Source organism: Suricata suricatta, chromosome 5, assembly GCF_006229205.1.
Source record: "Suricata suricatta isolate VVHF042 chromosome 5, meerkat_22Aug2017_6uvM2_HiC, whole genome shotgun sequence".
In the NCBI taxonomy this organism is placed as follows: domain Eukaryota; kingdom Metazoa; phylum Chordata; class Mammalia; order Carnivora; family Herpestidae; genus Suricata; species Suricata suricatta.
Window position 1 is genome coordinate 106,080,898 of NC_043704.1, and position 13,715 is coordinate 106,094,612.

Here is a 13,715-nt window from a genome sequence, read left to right on the forward strand (position 1 = left end):
CAGTGAATGCTAGGGTGTATGTGGTTTCTTTTTGAGGTGACGGTAGTGGTTGCACAACTCTGTGGATATACCAAAAATCATTGAATGATACACTTTAAAAGGTTCAACCTTATCATGTGAATTATATCTCAATAAAGCTGATATCATTTTTTAAAAAATTATGTGCTTTTGCTAAAAATCTATGAAGGCCAAATTCTAACCACCCCCTTTGAGTTATTTATCACTGAGTACTCCTGTGCACATGGGCAATATATGCACTAATAAAATTTTTTCTCTTAATCTAATTTACAGAGCATCAGCCAATAAACCTAAATCGGTAGAGAGAAGACAGGTTTTCCTCCCTACATAGGACTCTTGGGACCATTTCATCCTCTCCCTCCCCATTAAAGCATTTATTTTTGTGCTTCCATAGCACCTTGTAGATGACTCCTTTGAAGTACTGATTATCACAGTATTACAATGATTTTCCTCTCTGAGAGTGTCCCACCACTAAGGTTGTTAGCCTCTCAGAGTAGAGATCATGTTTTATTCATCTTTATAGAACCTGTGTTTATCACAACGAATACACTCAATAAGTGATCCTCAAATTAACAAATAAATGAATGAATGAATACATGACTATAGTAGCATGTATTTTTTCCTGTTAAGACTTACAATAACCTTCTTATCTACAGAATAAATCCCAAGCCTGCCTCAATCTGGCCCATGTCTTCCTCTCTGGCTCCCCTCCCCCCACCCTGTACCCCCTCCACCTCACTCCAAACCCCGTCTTCCCAGCCATAGTGAATGGCTTATAGCTCCCAGAACATGCATCTAGCCCTCCGTCTTCACAGTCCTTTCTGTTTGAAATGTCTGTGTCTGATTCCTCTACTACAATGTAAGCTATCTGAGGTACTCCTTTATTTCCACTGTCCAGGAGAGTTTTAGAATACAGTTGATAGTCAATGGATAATAATTAAGTAACTATTCCTGTAGCTTCCCTAATTATCAACTTGGACTCTTGCACAGTATGTTAAATAGGTTATATGCCATGATTTACTTAATCACTACTTTATTATTGGATATTAAGATAGTTTCCAATGCTCATTATTACAAGTAATGAAGTAGAGCACTTTTTTGAGCAAACAGCTTGTTTTCTTGTAAAGAGAGCTATTTTTTTCTTTTACTTAGAGAAAGGTAGAATATGAGTTAGTAAAAAAAAAGGAGTTTTCATTTTTTTTAGTTGGCTTCAATGATGGTGGACTTGAGTTCTAGGGGACAGTTTTGGGGTCATTATATCTTTAGAAATAATTTGACTCACAATAATTTAAAATATTTCCCTAATGACTTGCAAATGAAGATGTCAATGTCTAAGTATTCCAGACCAAGGAGACCTGCATGCCTGAAATTTCATTGTCCCTGGCTTCTCTTTGAGTATACAGAGGCAGGAGGCAAATAGGTGGCATTTGACATGGGCTGGTTGGGGTTTGAGGAACAGAATAATATATAATTAGCTCATTGATAGAAATTAAAATAAACTGAAACCACCACCATCAAATCATACCAAAGTTCTTTTCATTCTCTTTATCTGGAAAGGTCCCAGAAATAAAGAATTCCCTTGATACACAAAATAGAAACACTCATGAAAATCTAAATACAAGTCCCCTCTACTGAACTTTGTTTTCCTAGTTGGTTTTACATTTTGTAATTGTGGATGTGTCTCCAACTATAATATGAAGTCCAACCAGATCCTTTCCTAACCTATGTTAGACCACTGTAGTCTCAAGGAGGTTGAGAATTTCCAACTTAAAGAAGAGAGAGGTAGACAGAAAAGGGATTAAGGGGAAAGTGATGCGAACCTAAAAGTGACTTGACTTCTAGTTTTGGGATGGTCAGTTTCCATGCCAAAAGAACTTGTATCCTCATTTATAAATTGGGTAGAAGATCCTCAAAGCCTTCTCTAACTCTGAATTTCTATGAGTGTTTTTGTTCTGATATGTGCAGAAACCTCAATGAAACCCAAATTAATTTTTGGTTTTCCTGAGTCTCAAGAACAAACAGCAGAGACTAACTCCCTCGCAGGTGTAACTCATCTTGCATCCCCCTATCCAGATTAAAAAAAAAATAGACCAAAGAATGTAACAGCTATGACTCCTCAGGAAATATTTCTCTACTTTGTTCTTTATGATTTGTATGTTCTCCTTCCTCCAAATCTATGTGGAATCTGACTTGAACTCATTTTGCACTCTTTGGTGATGTAGAAATCTGAAATAAATCTCTTACACCCCACAAAAGACAACATTACCCAATTTGGCTGATCCACAGACCTAATCAGGAGAAATCTAACGGAAATGAAGGGCTCCTCCTTACAACTTATCCAGACTGTTTTTAATTTTATATTGTTTTTTAACCTACCGTTAAAGAAGATCCACTTCAATTTGCAGGAGTTGCTCTGGGCCGTCCCACATTCCCCAGGCTTAGTTTGCAGATAATAAAAGACCACTTGTCTCCTCTGCTCCTTCAGGTTTACCCATAATTTATCAGAAGAAAAGACATCATACAGCTCGGTGTTTTATTTTTTTTAGCCAGCCAGTTCCTCCAATTTCCTCTCCAAAAGAAGATGCAGCTGTTTATAAAATGCCTCTATTTAGAAGTCCTCCTTAGGAGGCAAAAGGAAACCTCAGGCTTCTATGGTGTTCTGGCATTTTGCATCTTTGCTTTTAGATAACAAGTGATAACAAGCGAGTAAAAAGAATAAATAATATATTACTGTTTGTGAGGTGGAATAAAAGAGCAAAATCAATGTTTCCACCCCAACCAATAAAGATGACTTCTCGCCACGGGCCTCTGCTTAGGAAAGGTGTTGTTCAAAAGGGAACCAGCCCTCTCTACTGCCAGCTCATCAGCTAGGAGCCGGGACTGCCAGAGTCCGGTTTAGCTAACTGGGAGGCACTGTTTTCAAGGTGAGGTGGAGGTCACTAAGTAGGGAAGCCCATATTTGGCTGCCTCAGCTTTTAGAAGTGATGTTAGACATTAAAAGTGATGCGAATCAAACAGGAAAGTTCAATAAGGGCAGCTGGTTGCGATTAGGAAGGCAAATTTCCACATATTCTTCCTCTTTGGACAAAGTCAAGTGGTCAGTGTTTTGCAATGTTCAATTGATGTGACCAAGTAAGTGGTGACATACTGCAACGTGTATTTTAAATGCAAGCTAGAATTCTTTATTTAATTAGGACTCTGTAAAATGAGTACAGGTTTCCTTTATCATAATTATAGCCTCAGGTTAGTAAAGGGCAGCATTTCACTCCTTTGGATTTATATTCAAGCAATGGTGACTTTAAGAGCCAACACACTTTTATTGAACACCTGTTCTCTGCTAATCTGATTCTGATTTAGAACCTTAATTCAGGCCCTGTTTACTACATTATTTTTAATGCAAACATTAGAACTAAAATATTATTATTTAAGTCATGTCCTGAGTCAGTGATCTAATATCTATGGGCTGGCAGAAAAGAAAATTGTCCTGGCAACTTACATTATTTCAGTAAAAGAAAGGGTGTTAGTCCTAGAGATACAGCCCTGAACAAGAGACAACCCCTGCTCGTGTGGAGAGGCCTTTCTACAGGGGGAAGCAAACAATAAAAAGGTAATTTAAAAAATTAATGTTTCTTTATTTTTGAAGGAGACAGAGACAGAGCATGAGCGGGGGAGGGGCAGAGACAGAGGGAGACACAGAAGCTGAAGCAGGCTCCAGGCTCTGAGCGGTCAGCACAGAGCCCAATGCAGGGCTCAAGACCACAAGCTATGTGATCATGACCTGAGCCGAAGTCGGACCCTTAACCGACTGAGCCACCCAGGTGCCCCTGAAAAAGTAATTTTAGATAATTATAAATGCTATTTAAAAAACAGAAATAGGATGTGTGATAGAGAATGACCAGTAAAGTAAAGGCTAACTACTTTAGGGTGGTCACGGCAGAACCATTGAGGAGGTAACGTGTAAACTGAGACCTGAATGAGGAAGTCCCATCCATGGGAAGTCTGGGGGAGAATCTGAAGAGCATCCAGGGAAACCCAAGGGAAAGGCTTGGCATGTTCAAGGAATAGGAAGAAGGGTAACGTGACTGCAGGGCTGTGGCTTAAAGGAGATATAGGAGATGAAGTCGTATAAGAAGGTAGAGGCTGCATAATACAAGTCCTGTAGACCAGGGTGAGTAAAACTGGAAAACATTTCAAGATTTCAGGCAATATATTAATACTATTCATATTTTAAACTTCCTGGCTTTCCAGGAAACAGATGAAAGCAAGGAGACCAGCTTAGAGTAGTTGAGGCAAGAGATTGGTGGCTTAATACTGGCAGTGACATGAAATAAAGTGGATGGATTTGAGAGGTTCTGGAAGCAGAGCCTCCAAACTTGCTGAAGACTCAGATATGGGGCAAAGGAAGGGTGGGAAACCAGGAAAACACTGAGCTTTGAATAACAGAGTGGATGGTAAGGTCATGAGATGGGGAACTGGATTAGGATGGAGGGGAGGAATAGGTTTGAGGTGAAGGTAGGAAGTGAGAACTCTTTGTAGCTCTGTTGTATGGGAGATTTCTGTTGGACGTTGGACTGGAGGCATGAGAGCAGGGGAGATGAAAGTGTTTTATTCCATGTGAAATAATATATGTGATCAGTGTGTGAAAAATATGTAAAGCCATGGGAGGAGAGAAAAGTAGGAAGCCCAGGATTAGGCTATGATGCACTCTAACATCCGAGGGTCAGGACAGCATGTGATGGAGACAGAGATAGCACCTAACATACGTAAAGGGAGGCCCAACACTGGACATGAAATACATTAGAGAAAGAATCTAAGGTGGCATAAATATGCTGAAAACTGCAGCGCTCTGATATGTCAACTTTCCGCTGTGGTGAAAATAAAGATAAAAAGCATTTCATCTGAGTTAGCAAATATTATGGAAAAGTAAATGAAGATCTTTATTCCATGAGGGTATTTATAACAAGGGACTGTCTCCGCATCACTGACACCCTTGTAAGCAGTTCTTCGGGAACTGTGACTTATCTCAGTTGGGGGGGGGGTGTACCCTGGGACAAATTTGGGGAAATATACAGCACAACTGTGTTTATTCACGATGTGGAGAGTCCTGTTTGGTAATACTGAGTCATTTCCCCTCAGCTTCTAGAATTTAAAGATGGGGTGAGGATCTTACGTCTGTGTGTAAAATCTCCGGATTAGTTCTATGGAGGTGATGGCCCAACCTAGTCAGTTCTTAGTAACCACGCCCTTAGGAGTCTTCTAGGGAATGCTCCCATGTTAACATGATAGGCGAGCCACACCAACACCTGCCAGGACGGAGTCCAGGGCCTCCAGAGGTGAGCGTGGGCTTTGGAGCCAGGCCCATCTACATTCAAATCCCATTCTGCCATGATCTGCCTGTGTGCCCTGGGGCGCGTGACCCAAGTTCTCCACATCCCAGTTTCCTCATCTGTAAAATGATGACAATACTTCACAAGCTTGTGGTGACATTAAACGAGGTACCATGTGCCGAGAGACTAATCTGGTGCCTCAGTGAGTATTTTGCAGGTGTTCAGTAAACCCTGGTCTCCCCTCTGTTTATCCCAGGACCTGTGGTAACACACTCTAGTCCACGGAAACCCCAGGTCCCCCTGACTCTGGCCCCATTTGCTACATTACTTTTTGAATGTAAAAATTAAAACTAAAATGTTAGACATTTAGGTCATTTCCTGAGTCAGTGATCCTTTTTGGGAGCTGGCAGAGAGAAAATTAGCTTGGCAAGTTCTGTGGCTATTTCAATATGAGAAGGATTCTCAGCCAATGAGCAGCACCCTTTCTCAGTCTGGCTAATTTCCTCAACCTTGCTATGTGCTAATTACTTCCTATTTAAATTCTAGAATTTGAGACTAGTATCTCAACTCAATAAGAAAAGAAAAACTTCTGATCAGCTGCTTGCTAGATTTCCTTATTATGTACAGTATAGTAATTTGTCACAGAACTCTTGCCCTTTTTTTTTTTTCATTTAATTTATTAACTCCACCAACATACACTGCAACCCTGCTAAGTGCTTGACATAGAATAGACCCTGGAGTGATCATGACAAAGAGAAGTGGCTTTCCTTCCCGACTACATTCCCAAGAGGCTTTTTACTCAGACAAAAATGTGACTTGTTTAAGATTCCTAGATTTGTTTAGAAATATGAACTAAAGGTTATTGCCATCTTTTCCCAGACAGCTTTCTCTTTAATTGAGGAACAGGATCTGCTTTCTTTGTGTTTGCGTTTTTAATTATAAAAGTAACACATGTTTGCTTTAAAACGTGTTAATCTGGCCTAAAATGGGATGCTTCTCCTCCTCGCTGGGGAGAAGCTATTAAACTCTGGAATTTGATGTCTCTACTTCCAGACTCTTTTCTAAGCAGATATAAATACATGTCTGTGCACACCCACCCCCGTGCCCCATGCACACACAATGTTTTGCTTGTTTTGTTTTTACAAAGATAATATCATATTCACATACTGTTCTGTTACTTGATTGTTTTTCACGTAGCAATGCCATGGATGTGCTATCATTTTACTATAGTAATAATCTACCTGTTTTTAGTGGGTTATACAATGGCCGTGGAATAAATGAATTACAATTGCTGAGTTTTTTAACCATTCTACTGATAGGACTGTAGTGTATCCAATTTATTGCTATTAAGGGCAATTCTTCAGCAAATGTTCTTGTACATATATATTTTCACATTTGTGTGTGCTTATCTGTAGAATAGAATCCTGGAGGTAGAATTGCTAAGTCACAGGGGGTCCACATCTTAAACTTTGATACTATGAAATTGCCTTTAAGAAAATGACACCAGGGGTGCCTGAGTGGCTCAGTCTATTGATTGACCAGCTTCAGCTCAGGACATGACATCAGGTTTGTGGTTTTGAGCCTAGCATCGGGCTCTGTGCTGACAGCTCAGAACCTAGAGCCTGCTTTGGATTCTGTGTCTCCCTCTTTCTCTGCCCCTCCCCTGCTTGTGTTCTGTCTCTCAAAAAGTAAAATAAAACATTAAAAAATATTTTTATAAAGAAAAGAAAGATGACACCCGATTTAGACTTCCATCAGCACCATATGAGAATGCTCACTTCTTTCCTCTCTCTCTTCTACTGAATATAATCATTCTTAAGTTTGTCAATCTGGTAGGCAAAAAATGGAATTTCATTCAGTTTGCAGACTTTTGGTTTTCACTCTGACATGTAAAAAGCTTAGAAGCCATCCTTCCCAGCCTCACAACGAGGAAAAGTTGGACAAACTGAAAATCAGTGACTTTTCTTAGATTCCTCAGAGAACTAAAATTTCAACTCAAACCAGACTCTGAAATCAGGAGAGACAAGTGTATCCAGAGAGATTCAACAGAGGCCACTGGAGTGATAAGGGAGACCACTTGACTTCACTATTGACTGTGATGAATTACTGGAGGCTGAATGTGGACAAGGTGGCAGTGAGAAACGCCTGGGGCCCTGATTATATGGGAGCCCTGCAATTTTGAGGTCTTTCTGCCCCAGGATCATCATGGTGAGGATCTGAGGAAAGTCCCCTGCTGGCCTTGAAAGGGGGGTGGGGAAAGTAGCAATGGTACAACCTTCCTGGGTCCTTCTGTACAACAGAGATCTACCTTCCTGGACACTGAAGAGAGCTTGTCCCACCTGGAGGCTGGGATTTCCACCCTCGTCCAGCACCTGTCTTTCAGTCTCACCTGTAACAAACCCAAAAAACATAGTTAACCAGACAGTAGGAATGGAATATGAGGGAGGAGGATCCTACGAAACAGAAACACCTATGAAGGCCAAACTTCTAAGACACAGGCCCACCAAATGACTGAGATTTAATCAGAAGATTATAGAACACTTTCCCTCCCCCACACCTTACCACCATACCAGTAAGAGTCCAGTGGGTTACAACTGAGAGAATCACAAGACCCAGACTCTGAGTACAAAGGGAACCCCCAGAACCAAGAGAAGAGATAAAAATAAGAACACTAGAGGAATTTGGAACTTATAACTGCAACAAACATTAAACACAGCCTACTCTAAACCAGATTAACATAAATCCTCATTTTAAGGCCTATTTCCCTCAGTACCTATTACAAATACAACATATCTGGCTTACAAGACATATTAAAAGACAAGAATAAACACTGTCTAAAGAGACAAAACAAGCATCATAATCAATTTAGATATGACACAGATGATAGAGTTATCAGACAAGGAATTTAAAATAAGTATGATAAATTTGTTAAAAGTTCTAATAGAAAAATAGAAGTTGCCTGAGTGGCTCAGTTCGTTAAGCCTTAGACTCTTGGTTTCTGTTCAGATCATGATCTCACTGCTAGTGAGTTCAAGACCTGCATTGGGCTATGAGTTGACAGCGTACAGCCTGCTTGGGATTCTCTCTCTTTCCTCTCTCTCTGTCCCTCCCATGCTCACACATGTTTCCTCTCTCTCTCTCTGTCTCAAAATGAATAAATAAACTTAAAAAAAAGAAGAAAAATAGATAGCATGTAAGATCAAATGTATAATGTCATCAAAGAGGTGAAAACTATATGAATCAAAAGGAAATACTAAAAATGAAAAACCGTCATTTTGTGAAATGAAAAAATGAAGAATGTCTTCAATGAGCTTGTCTCCTGGACACAGTAAGGAAAGAATTGGTGAATTTGCATGTCACTCAATAAAAACTTTCCAAACTGAAATTCAAAGAAAAAACAGAATTTTCAAAAGCAGAACATTTGATAACTGTGGGACAATTTCAAAAGATCTAACATGTGGGTGCCTGGCTGGGTCAGTCGGTTGAGCGTCCGACTTCGGCTCAGGTCATGATCTCACAGTTTGTAGGTTCGAGCCCCGCATCAGGCTCTGTGCTGACAGCTAGCTCAGAGCCTGGAGCTTCCTTCAGATTCTGTGTCTCCCTCTCTCTCTGACCCTCCCCTGCGTGTGCTCTCTCTGTCTCTCAAAAATAAATAAAAAATATTAAAAGATTAAAAAAAAAAGAGCTAACATGTGTGTGATTAGAATACTGCAAGGAAGAAAGGATTGGGCAGAAGAAATATTGGAAAAATAATGGCTAAGAATTTTCCAAAATGAATTACAGGCAGCAACCCCACCCCCCACTCCTCAACCTTCGACAGATCCAGGAGGCTCAGAGAACACTATGCAAGAGAAGTACAATAATAATAATAAACCACAAAAAAACAAAAAGAAAACAAAACAACAAAACAAACAACCCCAAACCTAGGCATTTGGCTTTGCATCTCTTTCATTATTAGTGAGCCTTGGAATCTTGACAATTTGTATTTTTTCTCTAAATTATCTGCTCATATTCCTTGAATGTTTTTCTTATCAGTTTACAAGATTATTTCATATATCTAGTCATCCTTGGTCTGTTATGTACACGGCAGCTGTTTTCTCCCATAACTATGTCCATGGAGACTTTAACCATACTCATATATGAAAAATGTTTGTAATCAATTTTGTCAATCTTTGTCCTTCCTGATTTTTAGGGTTTTTTAAAGTTTATTTTTATTAATTTTGAGAGAGAGACAGAGAGAGCAAGCAGTGGAGGGGCAGAGAGAGAGGGAGACAGGATCCCAAGCAGGCTCCAGGCTATCAGTGCAGAGCCCAACGCAGGGCTCTACCTCCCAAACCATGAGATCATGACTTAAGCTGAAATCAAGAATCAGATACTTAACCGACTGCATGACCGAGGTGCCCCGACTCTATACATTCCTAAATAGTAATAACAATTACAGATATCTTTGTGGGGTTTTTAAAATTTGAATTGAATGGGATTGCTTCTAGTGTTTTACCATTACAGATGGTAATATTTACTGTAGTATCTGATATCAAATAAGAAAGTTTTCCTTCTAGTATTAACTTGCTAACACTTTTCAAAAGATACAGGCATTCATTTTTAATATGCTTTTATAGTGTCTATTAAGATATGGATTTTCTCTTTTGTTTTATAAAAGCTTAACAGATTTTGTAATATTCATTAAACCATTCTGGCATTCTTAGGTAAATACAAATTAGTTATAGTATTTTATTGTTCCAATATATTTTGACTTGCTAAATCTCTCCTGTATCTATAATTAATTCTCCCCTTTTCATTCCTAATATTGGTTATCTGTGTTTTTTTAAAATTCAAATTACCCAAAAGTTTACCTTGCATTTTACCTTCCAAGGAATCAGCTTTGTATCCTAAGAAATTTTCATGTTAGCTTGGTTTTTGCTAGTTTTTCCTTTAATTAATTTTTATTTTGTATAATTTCTCATTTCTTTTTGCTTTTTCAAAATGTTTATTTTATTATTTTTCTTTATCTTAGATTCTTTAAATAAATTCTTATTTTCCATTTTTCTTTTAAAAAAACTTGTGTCTGGAGCACCCGGGTATCTCAGAGGGTTAAGCGCCCAACCCTTGATTTTGGCTCAGGTCATGATCCCATGGTTTGTGAGTTCAAGCCCCACATCAGACTCCATGCTGATGGCATGGAGCCTATTGAGATTCTCTCTCTCCCTGTCTCTGCCCCTCCCCTGCTCCTGCTCTCTCTCTCTCAAAATAAATAAATAAAAATTAAAAAAATTTTATAATAAAACATAAAAAACCTGGGTGTGCCCCCAAATGTTTTTAGGTTTTTGGAACTAATTATTTTTTATAACAGTCTTTTTCGTTGTTGTTTAATGAATTCAACATTTTTGGATCTCTTAGAGACTCTTAACTAAACTTATCTTAAAATTCTTATTATCTATTTCTCAAAAGATTCTGTTTCATTGGTGGTTAGTTCCCCAACTGACGGTAGAATCTCTATTCCTCTACCAGTTGAAAAGCATATTCTGATTATAGGGATAATGGCTGGGCAGGAGGTAGGTGTGGGATCAGGTGAACTCTCATTGAAGGTCTACAGGTAAATTACCATCTGGATGCAGGACTTCCTTTCACTGATCTTAACTCTAGGTTATCTCGAGCCTTCATCTGCTTCTCTGACCTGAGGGTCCACTCTGAGAATTTTCTACGTAAAAGCTCCCACCTCCATCTAGAAAGCAATATTGCTGGCTTGATCCTAGCGACAAACACCAGATAACTCTATTGAGCTTGAGATTCAGATGCAGCTCATTTGTAATATTTAAATAATTACTTGTCTCTACTCACGGTCCATTCTTTTTTTTCAGCATCTGCTTTTACTGGAGTTCTGCTTTAAAAAACTCACCATGAAAAATGTCTTCTTTGGGTGCCTGGGTGGTTCAGTAGTCATTAAGCAACTGACTTCGGTTCAGGTCCCACATCCACATCAGGTGAACTCGTGTCCTGCTTCAGGTGAGCCCTGTTTCTCTCTCTCTCTCTCCTCCCCTTCCTCTCCTTCTGCCCTTCCTGAGAATCTCTCTCTGCCCATCACTCACTTGTGCCCTCTCTGTCTTTTAAAAAGAAACCAAAGATTTTTTAATGTCTTCTTTCCATCTCCTAAGCTTGCAAGTGTTTTTCTGTTTGGGGAGGTTTTCTGCCCATTTTATCTCATATACTTCTCTTTATTTTATTTTTTTAATGTTTATTTATTTTTGAGAGAGGGAGACAGAGCGTGAGAAGAGGAGGAGCAGAGAGAGAGAGACTCACAGAATCTGAAGCAGGCTCCAGGCTCTGAGCTGTCAGCACAGAGCCTGATGTAGGGCTCAGACTCAGGAACGGTGAGATCATGACCTGAGCTGAAGTCAGACGCTTAACAGACTGAGCCACCCAGCAGCTCCTATCTCATATACTTTTCAAGAATTTCTCCCTGTTCTGAGGCTGCTAGTGGTACCCTTGTTTTCTTAGCTCTGTTGTCAATTATTCTTATTTTTTATATTTTTTGAGTCATTTCAATGAGATTTTGGGTGGAGTACTTAGCCATCTTTAATGTCTTCCATCTTTTTCTATGCTCTCAAACAGATCACATAATGTAAGAATTATCTGTATCTTGAAGGCTTGCTAGAACTTGCCAATAAGCTACCTGAGCCTGGGCCACCTCTTCATTTATAATTTTAACTATTCACTTCCTGAACTCATAAAAGTCCTTCTGTCTGCTGGTCTTCAGATTCACCTTTGGATAGTGCCTCTCAAAAGGACCTACCTTGGTTTCACATGCTACCCTTGTTCCCCATTTTAGCAAATCCAGTTATGGCTTCCTGTGTTTCTGGAATGAAGAAATCGGTCAACTCTTTTTCCCACTTAAGTGTCCCCTCTTGGTTCCACGGTGCATTTTTAACCAATTAAAACAAAATAGGAAGGGGGAGCCTGGGTCAATCAGTTAAGCATCCAACTCTTGATTTGGGCTCAGGCCATGATCTCAAGGTCATGAGATCATGTGCCTTGTCAGGTTCCCATGGAGCCCACTTGGGATTCTCTGTCTCTCCCTTTCCCTCTATCCCACCCCCACCCCATCTCTCCCTCTCTAAATAAATAAATAAAAAGATTTAAAACAAAATTGGAAGGTCCTGGGTCTTCAGCAACCATATTTCTAAACCAAAAATTCGTACTTGAAAACTGACAACCAAGTATAGTTTTAAGGAAAACTACATCAAGTACTTGTAATTAATATTGTCAGTTAGATTACCAGACATATAAAGTTGCACATTTACTCAATAAAAAGGAGGTTGACTACCTCTGATAGGTGGACTACCACCCATAACTCTTACGTGCTGTTCTGCATATTTAAGTATCAGACATTGAGTCCCTTATTCCCTGGGTTGGAACAACCTGGAGGATTTTCTGTAAGGAAAGAGTTAATGGATTAATTCAACTCAAAGATGAGTGATCTTTTAAGGACATGAGGGTTTGAGAGTAAGAGATACAGGAACAAAGCAGTAATATAGGAATAAAACCACCTCCAGAAATCAGGCATACCGTACAGATTTTTTTCTCTATAAGATTTATTTTTTGCTGCAAATTCCTACATGTCCTCATTAAATGAATACATATTTATCATGTGGAAAACAATATGACTGTTAAGAGAATGATGACAGCTTAGTCTTAAGAGGGATGAGTCATAAAAAAGTGAGCAAAAAAATTCAGAAAGGTCACCTTCACCAAGAGCGGAACCTTTCACAAAGTTTAGCTTTCACACTTGAGCAGTTTGTATGATTCCTGCAATTGCCAGCAGGCCTTCATGCAAATCTTCTGATCTTCCTAGATGAGAATTTCCAGCAATTGTTTGCCCACCACGTGCTGCTACATGACTCACCTGGTTTATATAAAACATCTAGCTAGCACTGAATTTCTTTTTAATTAAAAAAAAATTTTTTTTTGAGAGAGAGAGCATGAGCAGGGGTAGGGGCAGAGAGAGAGAGAGAGAGAGAGGGAGACACAGAATCCCAAGCAGGCTTCAGGCTCTGAGCTGTCAGCACAGAACCTGATGCGGGCTTTAACTCACAAATGGTGAGATCATGACCTGAGACACTTATCTGACTGAGCCACCCAAGTGCCCCTAGCCAGCTCTGAATTTCAAAAAGGACCATGAACCCTGTAGCATCTCTCTCCAGGTCCATAGAGTTTCTGGAATCACTGAAGCTGATGGTGCACTGGAACAAAGCTTTCTGCTCGAAGAGCAGCATCTTCCAAACCAAAGTGATTAAGCCTCATTCCAAGCACCCCCTATCCTTGTTGCTGAAGTGAGATCCAGTCCTTCTCCAAACCATATTTAGGAAGATGCTC